Source organism: Vombatus ursinus, unplaced genomic scaffold (genome assembly GCF_900497805.2).
Source record: "Vombatus ursinus unplaced genomic scaffold, bare-nosed wombat genome assembly UNPS02014798.1, whole genome shotgun sequence".
In the NCBI taxonomy this organism is placed as follows: Eukaryota; Metazoa; Chordata; class Mammalia; order Diprotodontia; family Vombatidae; genus Vombatus; species Vombatus ursinus.
In genome coordinates this window covers 61,345,339-61,366,261 of record NW_020954576.1, presented here as the reverse complement: position 1 = coordinate 61,366,261, position 20,923 = coordinate 61,345,339, and the positions used below count along the sequence as shown (strand labels likewise).

Below are 20,923 nucleotides of genomic sequence, written 5' to 3'. Positions count from 1 at the left end.
TAACAGTACTGCTTGTGGTAGAAAACCAATAGAAGAGAACTGAGTGACCATGTCTTAGAATATGGTTAAACAAATGACTCTGTATGACCGTAGTAGAATATGATTGTGCTGAAAGAAATTATTAGTATGTGGAATTCAGAAATAAAAAACAAACTTGGGAGGAGTTGTATAAAAAGATACAAAATAAGGAGTAGCTAGGTGGCACAGTGGATAGATCATTGGCTCTGGAGTCAGGAGGACCTGAGTTCAAATGTAACCTCAGACATTTAATAGCTATGTGACCCTGATTGCCTCATCAAAAAAAAAAAAATTCTAAAATAACCCCACCAAAAAGCAGCTGAACTCTTATGAAGTGTAATGAATGTTCTTAGTTCTAGAGAATTAATGATTAGGAAACCTAATTTCATTTTCTCAGCACAGAGGTAGGGACCACAGATGTGGAACGTGATAGATGTTGTCAGACATAAGGGTTGTGTCGATTGGCTTTCTTAAATGTTTTTGTTTTGTTTTGTTCTGTTTATTTGTTTCAAAGAAGGTTTCAATGGCAGGAGGATAAAAGGAAAATAACTATGGTATAAAGAAAAAAGGCAACAATAAAACCATTTTAATGATCTCTTATATCCTTTCCAGTTGGACATTTTACGACTGAGTAACTCTAAGACTCAATAAATACTGATTTAATTGAGCTGAGAGAGATTATTACTGGAGTTCTTCATTTGAGTAGCTTCTTCTCCAGTTCCCACCGGCAAGTTCTTGGCCTTTAGTACACTGTTTAATAACTATGATACTCTTTTAATTTGTTCTGTAATATGCCTTCTTGGCTGAGAACCTGAGTTTTCATTCCAGCACTTACTGATGTGCTCTATTCCTTGGCTCCAATAAGTAATTCTCTGTCTCAATTTCTCCGTCTTTAAAATGGGTACAGCAATGTTTGGCACAGTGATGTTTCTGAAGAATAAAAAGCTATTATTTTTAAGGCTTTTCATCCTGGATGAAAAGTGCTAGTCATGCTAATAAGCCAGAATTACAGACCATTAGGAATGGAACCCCCCTTAAGCGTTATCTACTCCAACCAATCCCCTTGTTGACAAAGTGAGAGGTAAAGAAATGTTCTCAACTTCATACGATGAGTGTGAGCTGGGTGGGTGAGCTGGAAGGAGAACCCTGGTCTCCTGATTCCCTGGCTAGTGCAGTTTATGGTACCTTAAATATCACAACAGAAATCTGTTCATTTTACTGTATGAGTAGAACCCTTGACCCCAGCTGGTCTTTATTCCCACTTTGGGACATTTGCTCAGGTGGCTTTCCCCCTTGCCTAGAAAGCTATCTCTGTTTGCTTAAGCCCTATCCTTCCTTAAAGGCCCAACTCCTTCAGGAAAATCTTTCTCAAATGTCCCAACTTTTTGCAATTGTTCTCTTTATTGAATTTCTGTCCCACTTACTGGGCAGTTAGCTCATGCTCCCTTGTACTGTTATTGATCTCCTTATGCCTTTGTCATCTTTCCCCAGCTAAGCTGTGGGTTTCTCTAGAACGGGAAGGGACTTTGTCTTATATTTCTTTGTGTCACTAGTGTCTTTTGTATTGTTCTGTTTGTTGACGGTAAATATGAGTTTGGCTTAAAAGGAGATTTTTTGGGGGGGGAGGGCAGGTGGTGGTGATTGTGGGGAGAGGAAATATGGGGCACAGTTTTTAGGACTTTAAACATGAACTTAGTTTTGGCAGCAGTTTGTGATCAATTACTGTACGTAGTTATTATGTGCTTATAAGAAAAGAACACAACCACAGAATTTTGGGTTGGAAGAGATCACAGGATGTTGATCTGGAAGGGACCTTGAAGATCATTTAATTCAGTGCCCTCATTTGGCAGAAGAGGAAATGGAGTCCTAGAGAGATGAGGAAACTTAATTCTAGTGTCTCCTCTTTGTTGATTATCTCTAATTTATCCTGCATGTATCTTGTTTGTACATAGTTGTTTGCATGTTGTCTGATGGGGACATAGGGCTGCTAGGCTCTTGAGATCAGGGACTGCCTTTTGCTTTTCTTTGTAGCCCAGCACTTATCATAGTATCTGGCACAGAGCAGGCACTTAATAAATGCTAATTGATTGACTCTTTGTTCAGGGTCACATAACAAGCCAGTGACAAAGATGGGGTAAGAACCAGGTCTCTTGATTTCCAGGCCAGTGCAGTTTTTTGTCTATTCAATCAGAATCCATTAAAGTAGAAGGAAAGGCCCTAGCAATACTTCTAGATTCCTAGGTAAATACAGTGAATAGCCAGATTTAAATTTTGGACCCAAGTCTGCGTTGGCTGTTTGTATCTCTCTATGCCTTTGGAAAGGAAATAGATATAAGTGATATAGAATTCACTTGCATTAAGTCATAGTTTTTATATATTTTCATTTACGGTTGAATCCCCAAACAAATTCTCACATTTATATACTCCTCTGCAGTTAGAAAGCACTTTACATACATTATCTCATTGGGTAGGTCAAACTGGCACAGAAAGATACATGATTGGGAAGGGAATGGATATACATTGAGTTTGGTCCTTGAGGATCAAGACTGTAATTCATAAGTGAAGTAAGACTGATCATTTTTGGGAGAGATAGGAGGTTAGAATCAGAGAGCAGGAATCAAGGGACTTTTGGCTGGAGGGAAGGTCAGTGAGGGAGGACAAAGAAAAGACATGACAGGTAATTCTCGCTTTTAGGTAGATATCATTTTACACTTCATAGTTGACTGCCTTCTTTTAAACCTCAGAACAATTTACAGCCATAGTAAAAAAAGGAAAGTTTTTCAATGTGATATCCCAAGGCCAAAATGATGAATTGATAGGACACCTGAACAGTGAGTGCCATGGGTCCATGGTCTCAGCCCTTCCATCTAACAGCTTTGGGTAGCCTACCCTGCTCTACATGGCAAGAAAAAAGATGGTTTTTAGGAAACAGAAAGACTTCAAAGGAAGCTGAGGCAATGAATAATAACACCTTTGGATTTATTTTGTGGAAAAGGATGTTCAAGACCCTTTAAGAAGGTTATCTTGATGATCTTCCTAAGATCTTCAAGAAGGAGTGGTGAGTAGGGCCTGGGGAGGGAGCAACAATAATTATGGCTGACTTTTATATAGCACTTTTCAAGGCATTTTACATACATAATCTCAATGGATCCTCACAACAAGCCAGAAGTAGGACAAGTTTTGTTGTTATTGTTAGTAATAATAACATTTATTAACTGTGAGCTCCTAGAGACCAGGGATGGTCTTTTACCGTTTTTTTTTTTCTCAGCCGAACTGTGTGAGGAACTTAATAAGTATTTATTGATTTACTGACTGACTCAAAAGTTATCCTGTGCTAGGGATACAAATGTAAGAGTGAACCAGTTCCTGCCCTCAAGGGGCTTACATTATCCCCATTTTATAAATGAGACAACTGAGACAGTTTAATTCACTTGCCTAAGGTCACTCAAGTAAATGAGAGTCAGAGAATAGAACCCTTCTTCTAATTTCAAATACAGTGTCCTTTCCACTATACCACAGTGTGACAACAGTGTTCGAGTCTAGATTAAGAGCTCCAGGGTTATAACTTTTAAAACACGCACAGATTTATCCTGAGCTTTTTTATTGCAAGCATTTTTAACGATGCCAGGTTTAGGAGTGGGGCCTTTATGCTTAGGGTATATTGACTTTTATTTAAGGCATAATGAATTGGGTAGAACCTAGGACAAATTTTATAATCCCTATTCTAAAGAAGAAGAAAAAAGGTGATAAAATTATCATTCTAGAGTACACGAATCTACTGCAAGAGACTATATAATTAAGTCTAGGGGGAAAAAAAGCATTTAAGTCAGGGAGGAATCTTATCTGTTTTCTTTGTACAGTGCTGGGCTCACTGGGGTCCATGAAGACAGTGTGGAAGGCAGAAAACCGAGTTTACCTTTTATGAAAGGTTTCATCAATCTTTTTTGTTCATAAATGGAGGGCCACAAAAGCCAAGAACCATCACGGACTTGTTAGCAGAGTGAGTAGTGTCCCTTTCCTCCATCTCACTGCTTCCAGGCAGGATTATTCCTAAGTTATAGATCATAAGGTGATAGAGCATGTTCGAAGGGATATTAGAAATCAACACCACTGTTTTTCAGAGGAGGAAACTGAGGCTCACAAGGGTTAAATGATTTACCTCTGGTAACAACCAGCTCTCCTGATTCCCAGATTTCAGATGTGCTCAGTGCGGCACAACAGAGATGAGGCACTAACCTGATAGTCAAAGATTCTTCTGAAATCAGACGTCTGCCTAACTTTTCAGTAACTAATGCTAATACTAACCATTTCATAGTGTCAAGCAATTCTTCATACTTCATACCCAAATTTCCTACATTTAATTTAAACTCATTTCCGCTTGTTCCATCCTCTACCGAGATAATAATGGCCATCGAACAGCATTCCGGCACACTATATTAAGGGAAAAAAAGATAGGAAGAAAGAAAGAAGACTGGTATTTGAAAGCAGCCCTCTCTATCTACTAAAATCCAACCAAGACCCGACTGTTGCAGGATTCCTACCGCCCAAATTCGCTGAGGCTGTGAAGGAACCCGTGGAGAGTAAGCTGTATTTCTTTGCATATAACATTCGCTTGCCCGCAAACTGATCTGGAATTGGGCTGAATCTAAATTCTTCCTGGACTCAGGGCGGACTGTGTCACTCAGGGCCAAGCGCTTTGTGGATGCTTAGGCTGGCGCAGGAGGTTTTATTTTTTGTTTGTTTTGCTTTTGGATAAAGCCGCTAACACGCAGTTTCCGCAAGGACTCGCATACAAAGCGACAGATGGGCAAACGGTTCCCAAGAACTCACAGCAGGTTTCGCTGTGAGTTTTAGGGGGTTGTTCCAGAGAGGTTGCAAAGTCAAAGCAAGGGGCGTTGGGGAAGAACCTGGGAAGAGAAGCTGCGTGTATGAAGGCGCACCGGAGGAAAAGGAAAGGCCAGTTAAGATACCCGCTGACTGATTCTAATTAGTGCTTGGTAACCCAAATGCAAGACCTTGGGTGTTAACATAGGAAGATGAGGGGGGTGGAGGGTGGGAGGGAGAGATGATCTGCAACCTTGGTCTCTAATTTGTGAAACACTGGCTTTTCCAGAGTCCAGATAGCCAGCGGTAGGTAACGAACACCTGGAAATTTTGACCCAACAGCTCTCTTCAGGCTCTTAATCATCCAGGACCCTTCTTGAAGCACCGCCCTCCTCACCTCGGTGCCCCAGGTTGCTTTGTTTTTAGAGCCCCCCGGGGGTGTGGAAGCTCCAAGTCTGGGTCTCCCGAGAGCGTTCCATCCAGACCGCAGCTCCCCACAACTGTGAGTCGGAAAACAGAGAGTGATCCGGGAGGCGAGCGGTGATGGTGCGTAATAGGGACACCTCCCAATCCGGAGTCGAAGGGTGTTGTTAGGGGCCAAAGCTGGGAGGATTGGGGAAGGAAGTAAGCTGGGGCCAATAAGAGAGGGAGCATTGAATTGGGAGGAAGGCTTTCAGCGGGAGGCGGAGGGAGGTGTTGAAGGGAGGGAGCCGGAGACTATGCGTTGCAAGCAGGGGGTGGAGGAGGAGGAGCAGCGGCAGCTGTAAGAGGCGGCGGCGGAGGAGGAGGAGGAGGAGGAGGAGGAGGAGGAGTTGTGTGCGCGCACCCTCCCCTCTCTTCTCCTTCATCGGACAGCTGAGGAGAACCTAGGCGCTGACTGCAATCGCAGCACTGGCTCCCCCGACCCTAGGGAGAGCGAGGCAGCAATTGCAACTCTGAGAGGCGCGGGAGGAGAGCGGGGCTCGGTGCAGCGCTGCCTCCAGTCGGGTCCTGTCCCGCGGACCTCCTCCCCCCGCCGCAGGGTCTGGCGGGGAGGAGGAGTGTGTGTGCTGGGGGGAGCCGGGGCTGGAGCCCGAGCCGGAGCCTCGGAGGAGATGGGGAACCCGGGAGAAAGGCAGCGGGAGCAGCAGCAGCAGCCTTGTTTCGCTCCGGGGCTGTAGCAGGTATGGAAGGAGCGCGTCTGCAAACCCCTACTCTTGCGTTTGGAGAGCAAAGCATCCTTTTTTCTTTTCTGGTGCGAATCTGTGCGGTGCTGGTGGAGAAGATCGGTGGGGGGGGGGAGAAGAAAAATTCCTTGTTGTGATCCAGTAGAAGTGTCCGTGGGGTTTCTGGGAGCGGGGAGCGCATCCCGGAGATCTACCCGGGGGTGGCCCTTCCTTAAGGGGTTTTGCATTGTAGAAAGGGTGAATGGGGGTTGCACGAAGAAGTGGGGTGGGTCTTTTTTAGTTGAAAATGGGGGATTGGGCTGTTGAGGGTGGAAAAGAACCCCGCTCCTGACGGTCCTGGGGAGCTGGGGAGCGAAGGCGCAACTGTGCCGGGGGACCAAGAGTGCAAATGCAGAGCTTGCTGTGAGTTAGTGTTGTGTCTGCCGAAGGGATGTCTGCGCGCAGACCCCCTGCGGGCAGCAAGACAAGCTGCGTTTGCAATTGCGCCCCCCCCCCACCCCGCGCCCCTCTTTCACCGCAGAGTGGCTGCACCTTAGCCATTCCTAATGCTTTCTTGCAAATCTATTATAATAAAGCAGCAGCAGCAGTTTTAATTTTCTCTGAAGTTACTGAGAGAAAGGTGATCCCTTTGTGGGTGACATCTACTGGGTAAATCTATTTGCCTTCACACGAAATCTCTTTGCCATCTTTAAAAAAAAATGGGCAGATTTCTTTTTTATCTTTCTTGTCACTTTCGGGTTACTCTGTTAACTTACTGAATGTTTGTTTCCTTTCAAAGACGTCTGGTACTGGGCGAGAGAAGGAGGGCACTTTGTATCCATAGGGATCCCAACCCCCCTCTGCTTCGCACAGAGTAGGTGCCCCCAGAATACAAGAATTTAAGGCTTATGTGTAGTCAGTGCGCACTTTCCTCCTCCCTGTCTCCGGTGTTCTCACCCTTCCCGTGCGTTGCCACTCCCTCCTGGTGCCTTTGCTCTTGTTCATGTCTTAATTACATTTTAAAAGGTAGGTAGGACCTTAATCCATGTATCTTCGGGAATACTGCCATTGTACATTCATTCATTTCTAGAATTCTTGTCCATTCAAAGAGAATCAACTTCGATTCCTTGTAACTATGATTGGGAGGCTTCCTGGGTGAAGATTATTTGCCTTTATTCCTCTTTGGCTGAGATTTGTCAACATTAACCTGTCTCTGTTAATGTTATCCAAGATGACTACCCCAGATATGAATATTTTATAAGCCAAATGGGCCAGTGAATACTTAGCAGGGAAATCACATTTTGCTGAAACTGAACTCAGAACATTACCTTTTAATTCAGTGTTTCTTATTGGTAGGGAAGACTTGTAAAAAATTAGTAATAGGTGTTGGTTTGCTTACAAAGTTTGACAATATTTGTCCGAATTTTGTCTCTTTGCTCTTTTGTTCGAAATTTTCATTTCTTGACATTAACACTAGATGGCTTTCTTATATCAGTCATTTGCTGAATGTGGTTTCAGAGTTGCCTGTGACTGCTGCCTAGTGTTCATTTCCCAATTCTTCTAATTTGTTGGGAAGGAATCATGAGAACACTGTTGCTTGATGTGACATATTTATACTGTCTAGGCTAATGTCTTTGAGAGGTCAAAATGTGATCTCAGGCATCCTTATCATCCTTTAAAAATGGTAAGAGGAAACTTGGGCACCATATTTAGTAAGATGTTTAATATAGTTTAGGATTTTTAGTGTTTCTATTTAAGGAAATTCTATTTGGGAGATAGAGGTAGTAAATAGTATTCTTTTTTCTGGCAGAAAAAAAATCAGTTTGAGTTGACTGCTTGATGTGGTTATTGGAAAGGATTAGAAAGGTGAACTCTGTTGGGTAGCTTTGTTTGTTCATGGGAAACTGCAGTCCTTGAGTTTTGCATATAAATAGCTTATACTGTTCTCAGGGAGTCTGATCTGGAAGAGATTTTGGTATGATAAATATTGGGGATGGAGGTATTTTGCTTTTAGTCTCTCTGAGTGATACTTTGACTTTTATTTTGAAAATTGCTCCCCCTTTTTGAATTATACAGTGAATTATAAATGGGCATTTAGGCAGAGATAGGCTGTCCTGTTGTTACTGTTTTGAAATATTAGTTGCCTAAAGCAAAACCCAAGCTATTTTTCTGAATTTTGTTTAGCTTTGTTGTGCCTAAGAGATAGATTTAGTAGGTACTGAAATGCATAGATGTAACATAAAGACATATTTACTTGTTAGACTGAAGGCCAGTTTAACAAACATTTTGATTTTGGTCAGGGATTATGTGTATAGAGATGCTTTTAGTAACTGAAACAAAACTGCGTAGCATCTGTGTGAAGTAAGGAGCAAAACAGGCCTAGATTTTTATCAGTTCCCACAAACCACCTATGGATGAAGTGAGCCTAACTTGGATAAGAAATGAGTGAAAGCCTTAGACAAGGTAATCAGCAGCTTAAAAGTTTATGTCATAAATGAGACTTAATAGGATCAGAGAACTAGACCTGGAAAGACTGTCTAGTCCCGGCTCTTCAGTTTTCAGATGAAGAAACAGAGGCCCAAGGTCATATAGATATCAGAGGTAGTATTTGAACCTTTGTCACAGGGGTTAGAGGGCTAGGTCTGGAGTCTGGAAGACTCATCTTCCTGAGTTCAATTCTGGCCTCAGGCACTTGCTTGCTCTGTGACCCTGGGCAAGTTATTTAACTCTGTTTACCTCAGTTTCCTCATCTGCAAAATGAGTGGGTTGAACTTAATGTCTGAGGGCCTTGCCAGCTTTTTAAAAGAATCTAATTTTCAATTTGCAGTTTTATGTTTATAGTCTGTATAATCCAGTCAGTATGTGCATAGACTGTGTGCCAAGCACTGTACTAATCACCGGGGATACAAAGAAAAGCAAGACAGCTCCTGCCCTCAAGGAGTTTACAGTCTGACGGGAGAGACAACATGCAAACCTTTATGTACAGCCAAGCTGTATTCAGGATAAGGAGGAAATAATCAACTGAGAGAAGGCACCAGCATTAAGAAGAATTGGGAAAGGCTTCCTGAAGAAGATCAGATTTTAGCAGGGGCAAGTCCAGGTTATGGCTCAGCCATAGTGGACATTGCAGTAATTATCCCAGTCCTTGAAAGTAGTTATGGAACTTAGGCTTTTGCTATAGTGGGTTTTCACTTTAACATGAGGAGGCTTAGTTCAAAAAACATTTATTAAGCATCTGCATGCAAGGTCTGAAGTGGAGGGTCTAAAAGTAAAGCATCTCAGTGACAGGAGAATGGAGGAAGGGGGAAGGAATGCAGGGTTCCTAGGGAAGGATACATCCAGAATAGTGGACCCTGGGTGCACCGCATCTTCAAAAAAGTAGGACTGGGTGTCTTCAGAAACCTAGTTGTCTTTTCACACTCCTGGGGCCTCAAGACCTGGGTTTTTTGAGGGCGGTGGGTGAGGGAAGGGAGTGCAGTTCTAGCTGAGGGCTCTTGAGATTGGTTTCCCATTAATGACGTCACAGGCATGGAGATGCTAGGTGTTGGCCTGGGAAGTCTCAGCTGAAGTGAAGTGGGGGGTAGGGGGATGGGAGTATAAGGGCCTAGAAGTTTCCAGAAAATGGCAAGTCACTTGGAACAAAGATCATACCTTGTGTCCAGAGCAAGGGTAGCTCGGCCTCCATGTTGTAGTTCTATTGGATGTTTCTAAAACACTAGAAGTGGTAAATGGGACCTGTTTGGGAGGGCTCCTTCTTACTGAATCAGAGTTTTGTCAACACCTGTCCTCCTTGAGCTCATCTCACCTGAGCCTCAGGGTAAGGGAAGTGAAGCCAGTGACTCACTTAGGAAATCTGCCTGTTCATGGAAGTGGAGGAGATAGTAGTGAACTTCACTGGAAGGGGGGCTGGCACTGTTTGGTAATCAGAACTGGCTTCAAAGGCCTCTGGTTGGTTCGGTAAGCAAGACTGGTTTAAAGAGGGTTGTCTTTATTACATGTTTTGGGAAAACATAGTGAGTGTAAATGTATTCAGACTCCCTCGTGATTCTTGAATATCTGGCATTGTGTTCAGGAACTTTACTTCCTTGCAAGCCAAGAGATGCTTCAGGACTTTGGACTTGGATCAATTTTTCTTTTCTTTTCTATTTTTTTGCATTTGAATATTTATATTAGAAGAGAAGTGAGGACACTATTGTGGTATTTTCTAGTTACTTATTAGGAATCTAGATAAAATTGAAGTACAGTACTGATGGCCTTGTAACATTAAACTTTATAAAAAGAGTCTAACTCTTCATAGCAGATAACAGTATTCTTGCTTGTGTGGAAGAGTGGGAAGCCAATCACTGGTCTCTATAATGTTATAATATATGTAAAATACTTTGCAAACCTCAGATAAATGGTATTAAGTGCCTACCATGTGCCAGGCACAGTACTAAGCACTGGGGATACAAAGAAAGGCAAAAGACAGTCCCTGCCCTCAAGGAGTTTACAGTCTGATGAGAGAGACAACATGCAAACCATTGTGTACAGACAAGCTATATAGAGGATAAGGAGGAAATAATCAACTGAGGGAAGGCACCAGAATTAAGAGGGATTGGGAAAGGCCATATGAGTGTTAGCTATGAGGAGGAGGTCTGAGATCTGAGACTAGTGCTCTTTGGGCAAGTCACTGTCTCTCAGTACCTCAATAGGATGCATAAGCTCATAGACTGAGAGTGGAAAGAGACTATGGGCTTCACCTACTTCAACCCCATCATTTTACATTTTCCAACCCAAGGAGGTTGCCTGACTTGCCCACGGTCACACCCCTGGAAGGCAGAATCTGAATCCAGCTTCTGACTCTAGAACCAGCGGTCTTTGCCCTCTACCATGGTTGGGGGTTAAGCTACATTTCCATTAAGGTGTCCCTTGTAACTCTGCTTGAGTCTGTGAAATGCATCAAAGTATTGAAGTATGAGAAAGAACGTATTAACTTTTAGATAGTACTTCACATAAATTGTCTTCTTTGATGGTCAAAAGAACCCTGTGAGGTTCTTATGATCACCTGCTTGTAAGAGGCAGCTAGGTGATACAGTGTATAGAACACCTGATTTAGATTCGAGAAGATCTGAGTTCAAATCTCACCTCAGACACTAATTAGCTCTGTGACCCTGGGCAAATCATTTAAACTCAGTCTGCTTCAGTTTCCTCTACTGCAGAATGGGGATAGGAGTTGCACTTATCCCCCAGGATTGTTGTGAGGATAAAATGAAGTGCTTTGCAAGCCTTGAGTGCTGTAGAAATGTTAGCTAAAAATTTCCCATTTTTTACAGATGAGGAAATTGAGGGTCACAGAATGAAAGTGATTTGCCCAGTGTCATCCACCTGCTGTCTGAGGTGGGATTTGAACACCAGACTTTCTGAGTCTATATAACACTTGTTACGATAGGGCTAGGCCTTTGGGTCTGGCTGATGAGGTTACTCTTAATTCTTCCCTCTTGCTACGGACTTTGATTTAGATTGATATTTGGTTTGGTAATTCATGAGAATTACAGCCATTGTATTTTTCCTCTTCTCCTATTTCTTACTCAGACACTGTGGTTTTCAGTTAAAATAAGATTCAGCCAGGACCCCATTTTAAGGAGGGATGACAAGGTGATATAAATGAAATGCCAGAAGTTCAGAGAGAAATTCATCTGATCCCTTTCCTAACTTGATTTATAGACTTGTGATCACAAAAAAAAAAAAAAGCCTCAAGTCTGAAGGAGCCAAATTTGACCCACTTCTGGAATTCCTCTGTGGTGGATCGACTGAATGTGAGATTTCACATTAAGCTGAACTAAATCCCTAGATAAGTTGTTTCCATAGACTGCCCTCAGTATGGAAGCTGAATGGTGGAAGAGAAGACAGACCAAGGCTGTCAGTTGAATGTAGCTGAATATAGGCTTTGTTTAAATATTTATGGCATTTTAAAATGGGGTCCTGAAATTAATATGTACAATGCCTGGCAAGAATGCAGTGCAGGATTGCTTAAACAGGTCTGTTCTTTTGCTTTATGTTATAAAGTTAAAACTGCATTGAAAGAATGAAGCTTTCAGGTTCAGTTTTTTTTTTTTAACCTGGCCCTTGAGTGGCAGTGCCGTACAAGTTCTCTTATGTTTGGTTATTGTAATAACCTCCTAATTAGTCTCTCCCCAACTCAGGCAACTCCAGTGATTTCCTATGTTACCTCTAGGATAAAAGATATACCCCACCAAATTAGGTTTTAAAGCCCTGAACAAGCCTTGTCCCAGGTCATCTTTTCAGCCTTTTTGGACATGCTCCCTCTCTGATGCCAAACTGGTTTTCTCTGTCAGGATATTGAACCTCCCAACTCTGTCCTGCATGGCTATTGGAACGGGCTCCCTCCTCCCTGTTGCTTTATAGGAAGAGATGTGGCAGGAAGCCCAATACCACCTTCTTTTAAAATCTTGCTTTGCATGTTGTCTCCCCCATCACAGCATAAGCTCCTTGAGGGCAGGGACTGTCTTTTGCTTCTTTTTGTATCCCCAGAGCTTAGCACACTGTCTGGTACATAGTAGGCACTTAATGAATGTTGATTAATTGATTCTTCCCACAACTACTATGGCCACCTTTCCCAAACTACCTTGTATTTAACTACTTTGTGGTTGGAACAACCATGTGAGTGTGTGTTTGTTTGGGGTGGGGGGGTGGGGGGTGGGGGGGGTGTCCTAAGGAGTGTGCCTGTGACCTTATGGACTTTTCCTCCCTACCCTCCCCCTTTTGAATCTGGAGAAGCCACACCCTGTTAAATAATTAGACAATTTTTAAACCTCGGGGCAATATACTTCTTCCCCTGATGATTGAAGGAGCTTATATTAAATGAAAAATTAAGACTACCATCACCATTGCTCATAGCCCCCAGTTAGGAAAATTCCCAACATTCAGGTAGAGGTTTGTTGCTTTGCCTTAATATAAAATTTAGTTTTGTTTCTATCTAACCCTTGGCCTCTATGATTGAGAAAAAAAAATCAGTTTACCAGAAATGGTAAAGAATTGAACCGAGTATGTAACAGTGACTTAAAAGGTTATGGAAGGTGGGCAAAAAGTAGACTTTTATTAGGAATGTCTTCCAATCCTTGAGGAAGAAGCATAATCAGAGGCTTTAGTACAAAACTTTTGCTTTGCGGTGCTTGTAAGGACCAGTTGCCCTTCTTGATCTTCTTTTTCTCTACTACAGGATTGATTCTACTTTTTATTTTTACTTTCTGGTATTGCTTCGATTCTTTTTGGCTCAGCTCTTGAGGTCCCTACTCTTTCCTCTCTTCAGATAGGAACTCAAATTCTCAATTATAAATAGAGTGTAACCAAGTCCTTCAACCAATTGAAACAGACTTCCTCTCACACCTAATTAAAATGCCTTTGATTTCTGTAGGTTTAGGCCTTGTTAGTACCTTGTTCACACCTCTTGTTGCCACAGGTATCAGGATTTGAGAAAGTTTACTGTTTTAAAGTCTTTTAAGAAGATATATCATTAGTAATACGACAGTGCAATTATATCATAAAATTTAATCAGTCCCATGCAAAAAGCTCACAATTTCCCAGAAACATATGAAACAACTGTGACTGATTGCTTTCTTCCTACCTTCCTCTCAGTATTAGTGTGTACATATTTGTTTTGCATATTGTTGGACTTAGTTACTTTGGAAGAATTAGGAGCAGCTTAAGGTGAAGCATATTAAGGGGTAAAACTATGTTCGTTCTGTTTCTGCCTTGTGGAATTGCCAGGAGAACCTCCCTTCCACACTCTTGTGGATTGATGGACCCTTAAGAAGAAAGTATTTACCTGACCACACTGAACTCTGAAAAATTTTCCAGCTCTGGCTTGGTGTTGTTTAAGAAGTCTGGATTTTTCAAGTTCAAATTCTAATTGGTTAATAGAATCTTTGAGTGAGACTTTGTTTCATAATGAGACTTCATTTTCAGAAAGATAGGTCCCTTTGGATGGAATCTGCTCCTCCATTATTCTCAGTGTGTTACTTTGCCACTGAAAATATGGATTATATATTGTGAGACTATGGAGTTGTAAGAGAAGACAGAATTTATATTTGTTTGCTCTCTCTTTTAGAAAACAGCTCAGAGGTGAAACCTGTAGAATTTTCAGCTGATTAATTTAGTTGCTTTGCCTTGAGACGTACTTACTTTCAGCAAGGAGCTTTTAGTCACATTAGTCCATCTTCCTTTCCCTCCTCCCAAATTTTCTCTTTATTACCAGGTGCTAGAAGACTATTCAATTCCCCTTTAGATTAGAACCTCCTCTCCACTCCTCCCCAAATCAAGGCAGCCCTTAGTACTGTAATATAGTAATTGCACTCATAGTAATAAATGAAACACTAATAAAGTCTAAATCAAGATGAAATTTATGAGATTTTTACAGTCAAGAGGAAGGTTCAACAACAAAAAAAAAGTATGCAGTAGACTAGCTTGATATGAATGCTTTAAATAGCTAATTAAAGCAGAGTAGTTTTTTTTCTAGCATCTCTGTATTGACATAAGGCTGCTATCTCATTCTGGTCCTCCAAAGGCAAACACTTCACCTGTCTTCCCTCTCCCCACTTTCCCTCCTCTGGCTTTGTTTCATTTCTTCCCAGAAAGGCTCATGAAATCAGCAGGTGTTCCGCAGGAGCTGCCGCATTGCCCCTAAATGCATTGCCAGGTGGTTTAATTAGGTAGCACATCACACTTGGCTCTCTGACCTAGGTGAACAGTCTTACTAATATATATGGCATTGGTCTGCTGTGAGGATCAGATGTGAGACGTGGGCAATATCATTATAAATCCACCACCGTTAATAGAAAAACCGTTCCAGATGTGTAGATCAGTAATATACTTGTGTATGAAGTACAATAGGCCATTTCTTGTGAAGTTTGACACTCATTTAATGGACCGTACACAGTTTTGTTGTTCCTCTTTATACAGCCATCCCTTCCACATTGAGACTTTCCCCATTGTGGTTTTGATATGTTGAGGGTTGGCATAAGAAATTAAATGGGAATTTTTGGGGAGTTTTGTGGAAGCTATAGACAACAGGCAGAGGTCAGCAGACAACACAGAAGAAGTTTAGAAACTCAGAAATGCATAAAATATATGTATGATATTATATAATATCAGTATGTTTTATCTTTTAATACCATAATAATTTAGGCTTCTTCTCTGGTATGGAGGGAGGGCCAAAATTCTTTGCACAGATATTCCAGATCTTCGGAGCACTACACCCCTAACCCTGGCAATGTGGAAGGGATAACTGTAGTTTCTTTTCACCATTTGAGTTTTTGTTATGAATTAGCCATTCATACCGCTTTTTTTCCCACCACAGTTGATTATTTCATGTCTTTTCTTAGTTATTTGAAAAGATAACTTGTTTAGTCTTTTGGCATAGGACTCGCAAATGTGTCGTGAGAAGATTTTCCAAGTTAGTTGTTACTTGATCTTAAAATGGTATTGAAGCCCCTGGTAAAGAAATCTCCAAACTAGAAACTAGGGTGTTGTATGATTAGGTGCAATACTTACATGGAAAGATAAATATTAGATTGAAGTAAGTGGTAACATATTGCCAATGATGACGAATGGTATAAAAGACCTCCAGGGTATGTATGATTGGAACTGAGGATGGTCCTGCCCAAGTGGGCACCGTAAGTTCTGAGTTGACTGGTGTGTTCTCTTCTCTTCCCCCTCCACCTGTCTCCCAGTCCCCCAAATATTAGAAGAGTCAGAGGAAATGGTGGGCAGGAATCTCCAGGATGAAAAGATATGAAGGCGTTGTGATTTGTGGAAGCAGAGGGAGCGCTCAACACTAACGAAATAATGAGCAGAAAGAATAGGGCCTAGTCACATCTCACCCCTGACACAGCTTGTGTGACCTTCTGCAAGTCACTCAACTCCCTGGGCCTCAGTTGCCTTATATGTGAATTAGGGAGGTTGGACTTAAGGACCACTGATAAATCTTCTAGCTCTGTATTTAGGATCCTACAGTGTTAGAAAGAGGGGAAGCTAGGTGGCACAGTGGATAGAACTCCCGGCCTGGAGTCTGGAAGACTCATCTCTCTGAGTTCAAATCTGGCCCCAGACACTTCCCAGCTGTGTGACCTTGGCTAGGTTGCTTAACCCAATTTGCCTCAATTTCCTCATCTGTAAAATGAGCTGGAGAAGGAAATGGCAAACCACTCCAGTATCGTTGTCAAGAAAATTCCAAATGTGGTCACGAAGAGTCAGACACGACTGAATAACAACAAAGCAGCAATGGTGTTAGAAATGTTGCATCCGTATTAAGTATGCTGAATGAGAGGGAGGGAGGAAGACAGAATCAGATATTAAACTTGTTTTGAATAGTAAACATGTATTCAGGGTCTCATGCAACCTTGAAGAAGAAATTCTTGATCACTGTTCACTGGGGAATTCTTCCAAGTCACTAGTATGTTGCAGGGAGGAGGGAGGTGTTGATCCCTACCCCTTCAACTCCTGCCTGCTCTGTCCTCCAGCATTGACGCTTGAATCTTGAGAACTTCTGAATGCTGGGAACTCTAGCAGAGTGTGTTTCTGAAGCAGGCCCTGGAGAGATAAAGAAGCCTCTAGAACAGGGGTGGAGAACCTGTGGGCCTCAAGGCCATGTGTGGCCCCTGTAGGTCCTCAAGTGTGGCCCTTTGAAGCCAAACTTCATGAAGATGACTTTAGTCAAAGGGTTGCACATGAGGACTAGAGGGCCACATGTGGCTTCGAGGCTGCAGGTTCCCCACCCCTGCTCTAGAACTAGAAGTAGCAGATCTCCTCCATCCTGAGATAGATCTCTAAGAGTCATAGCCTTAATTTCCCAGCACGGGGAAATTCTCACCTGGAGAGCATTTAAGGAACTCAAGGCTGCTACTCACAGGGGTGTGAGGATGTGAGACAGTGCTCTTCTGGTGAGCCAAGGGGCAAGCCAGGCATCTTCCAAGAGGGTGTGGTTTTGGTCCACGTCTCAGCTTTCAGAGCCTGGCCCAGTCTTTGAATTTGACTTTGTTGAGGACAGTATAGGCAGAAATGGATAGGTGCCAACTCCTTTGAAATCCTGACCTTGTGTTATAGAAAAAGATTCTGGTAAAGTAAGTGTGTCTGGTCTTTTTCCAGAGCCTGTGAACAATTAAGTTCTGCCCGAGATAATTAAAAAAACAAAACAAAAAAAACGCACTTGATAATGTTTTGGCAGAAATTGTGTTGATCACTTTTTAACTGAGGATTATAAAACATATTGAATACAGCTTTGTATCTACCTTTATATATTTAAGGTGGTTTAATATTTGACTTATAAATATAAATTTGATTTATAAAAACATATGGTGATAATGTAGCAATAAGGAATCACACACAGGACTGTTTCCTGAGGTCACTGACTGCTTCACTTTTATATTTGTATACTACAGGCACATAACAGATGCTTAATACCACTACTAATAAAATAATACATGGGTAGTGTGTATATATATATACACACACACATATACACACAATGTACATATATACGCACACACTTATCTATCTATATCACTTCAGTCTTTGCAAGCACTTTATAAAGTATTCTATTTTGTCCTCATAACAACCTTAGGAGGTAGGTACTATTATTATCCCCATTTTACACATAAAGGTAACTGAGGCACAGAGATCTTCAAGTGACTTATCTAGGCTCACAGCTAGGAAGTGTCTTGAGCTTGGATTTGAACTCAGCTCTGATGCCAACTTTCAGGATTTGTGATTGTTCCTATAGGTTTAAATTTGTGTAATAAATCATAATTCTGTATGTATATATGTATGTATCTAATTTTTGTGGTTTTTAAGATGATCTTGGTGACTCTTCTAGAACCTGGTCATGGAGAAGAGAGATGGTGACAGATGACTTTTGCCTATTGTAGTAATGATGGTGTTGCAGGAAGTACGTTATGAAGCTTATGTTCCAAAATTTGAGCATAGAAATAATGCTGTACGTTGTGGTAGGTACACAGATATGCTTCTGTCATCTAAACTCAATGTAGCAGAAAAACTTCTTTGTAATGAAAACTCTGGGAAAGAAAACAGCTAAGAGAAGGATGAGACGTGTGATTTCATTGCTATAGTAAACTCCTGCTTGAGGAATTCCTCTACCAAGGCAGGCTGTCATAGAAAGTGCCCTGGAGTTCTGCCAAGTTAAGTGATTCACTGAGGGTCACACAGCCAGTCTGTGATAGGGACTGAACCTGAATCCAGGTCTTCTTGGCTTTCAAACTATCTCTCTATCCAGTATTCCACGTTGCCTCTCAGCTGTCACAGTATGAGTAATTAATGGGACACTAGTAAAATTGAATGATCTTTTACATTTATCCTTAATGTTGGATTTTGAGGAAATATATGTTATTTATGTGTCAACTCTAAAGGGGACTTCACTTTTAAGGTCAAAGTGGATGGCATTTTTTAAACTTTTATTTATTTATTGTTTACTTTTTCTTAAAAGCTTATAGCTTTTTTCTATCAGTAGGACTATTTTTGTACTTTTGAGCCACTGTTGAGGACTACAACAGATTTGATCCATAAATGGAATGAGGAGAGATTTTCCCAGTGTAATTAAATGCAAGCAAAAGAGGAAAGTAAAAGAACCCTGGAATCATAAAATGTCACAGCTGGAAGTGATGGTAGAGGTCATTTAGCACAACCCTCTTATTTTACAGATAACCTTTTGAAGTTTCAGTTTCCTTAAGTGACTTCTTCAAGGATTGGGGGCCAGTATGTGTCAAAATCAAGACCTCAACCCAATTCTTCTGACCTCCAATCCAATTCAAACATTTATTAAGCGCCTGCTGTGTGCCAGGCATTGTGCTAAGCTCAGGGGATACAATTTAAGCTGGGCACAAAGCCCTGTGGTTTGGGGAAATATTCTCATTAGTAAGGATAGCTGAATCCAGGTGTGGGGGAGGAGAATGGATAAGATTGGATGAAGCATCATCTTTCCTTACCTTTGTTGTTGTGTGGATTCCATCAGAGCACTGACCTGTGCAGGTCCTGGGTGTTTATGGGATGTCTTGGTCTCCACCACCCCCATATGTCATTAATACTGTGACTGTGTTTGATATGTTGTGCTCTAGCTTTGGGGGAGGATGTAAGAAGGAGCTTTTGCCTCCCAGACAGTCCTCGATGACTGATTCAACCATAGGGCTGCATAGCTGAGTAAGTACTCTGAGACTCTTCCCACTCCCTTAATGTGTGTTTGACAGAGTTCCAGACATACCAATGCTCTTTCCACTATACCTCATTAGAGAATGTTTGTATGCCTGTTTGAGAGAGAGGGAGTGCATGTAAATGCAAGCCTGGAATGGAATTAACTTATCTGTGAACAAAGACAGGGCAAGTGGTGAGCCAGGTAGTACATATCACTCTGAGAGGGAATGAGAAAGATGGTAGGGAAGAGACATCAGTACTGAATTATTAGTTAATTGCTAAGCAGAACATATCATATTGGTGACAATGCTAGATGACTAGACTATTGCTATAATCTAAGGGGTGGGGAACCTGTGACCTTGAGGCCACATGTGGCCCTTTAGGTCCTCAAGTGTGGCCCTTTGACATTGGATTCAGGGGCCACACTTGAGGACCTAGAGGGCCACATGTGGCCTTGAGGCTGAACATTCTCCACCCCTGATAAATTTTTCTGGCATCCATCCATCCATCTCTCTCTCTCTTTCTCTTTCTTTCTCTCTCTCTCAAATACACATATATAAGATGTAACATATATGTCATATATCAGTGCCAATCTCAAGATCCTGACACCATGGCTATAATTTAAACTTTTCAATGACATCTGTCTGTCTATAGATAGGAAACACACATATGTAATATATAATACATGTGTATAACTTATATAACATTTATATAGAACACAAATTTATCTATCTATCCCTCCATCTCTCTCTCTCTCCTTCTACCTCTCTGTCCTCTCTTCTTCAGGCTGAGTCTCCCTATTTCACCTGGGCTGTAAGTGCATGGCCAACCTGCAGGTTCTATGCCAATACTGATCCACGTGGAAGCTTTAACCTATTTTCAAACGGGACAGTTTAGCACCTCCTCAGGTAGCCTGATTGCCCTCTATTTTTCAGGGTCTTATGATATTGTTTCCTAGACTTTGGGTGGACACCTGTTTGACTTTAGCTTTACAGCAATCCAGACTCCTGAGCTTAAGTGATAGACCAGCTGTAGCTTCCTTAGCAGCAGGGTTGCAGGCAGGGAGGAGTTGGTAAATATTTAACAACGGGCTATCTGAAAAAATGATGTATACCTAACATACTTTTAAGTTTAATCTGCATTATTGAGATTTTCTCTATTCCTTTCTTAAGTCTAGACAGTCAACAAAACAATACATCAAATCCTGATTTTGTAGCATGTGCCAGTTTCTAAGGTGTGAATATTCTCACTAAAAATTTAATGATTGGCTCTGAGGAGTCAAGATGGCCCCAGCACAACATAGCATGAGCTACTACCATCTGAAAGTAGATTTTTGGAAGGTTTCATATATCACAGTATCATAAGACTTGTTAATTATTTGAAATTTTGTAATTTGTCATGAGTTAGCAAATTTGCTGATTAATTCAGGTTATGTACTGGGATAACTGAGTGAAAAGTGCAGTCTTATCCAGTACTTGAACAGAGACCATTTTTTGGCTTTTGAGATGCTGCCAAGAATAAAAACTATAAGAGAAAAACAATTTTTGTTTTGCACTTTATGCTTTGCTCTATTTGCATAATCTTTGTTTAAGTGAGTTGGATGTGAATCCCTAAATAAATTCCATGCATTTAAATATTTAAAATAATTCATTCGCAGTACTTTACTCACCAAAAGAATAAGTGCTTACAACAAAGAAAATAACACCCTTGGAGATGTAGCCCTGTATAGACTTTGTTCA

The 20,923-nt window shown here is 41.5% G+C and overlaps 1 protein-coding gene across 7 annotated transcripts in view; it reads left to right on the top strand.

Annotated features, from left to right (window-relative positions):
- The first annotated feature begins 5,738 nt into the window (after positions 1 to 5,738).
- Positions 5,739 to 20,923, top strand: part of LOC114050137 (signal-induced proliferation-associated 1-like protein 2) — a 257,408-nt gene continuing 242,223 nt past the window's right edge. For 5 of the 7 annotated variants that reach the window (XM_027871723.1, XM_027871722.1, XM_027871726.1 and 2 more), the window contains exon 1: positions 5,740 to 6,005. The gene's annotated coding sequence lies outside the window, so the exon portion shown is untranslated. Of the gene's footprint in view, positions 6,006 to 20,923 lie in introns of all 7 variants that reach the window. The other 2 variants (XM_027871725.1, XM_027871724.1) reach the window with 2 other exon arrangements.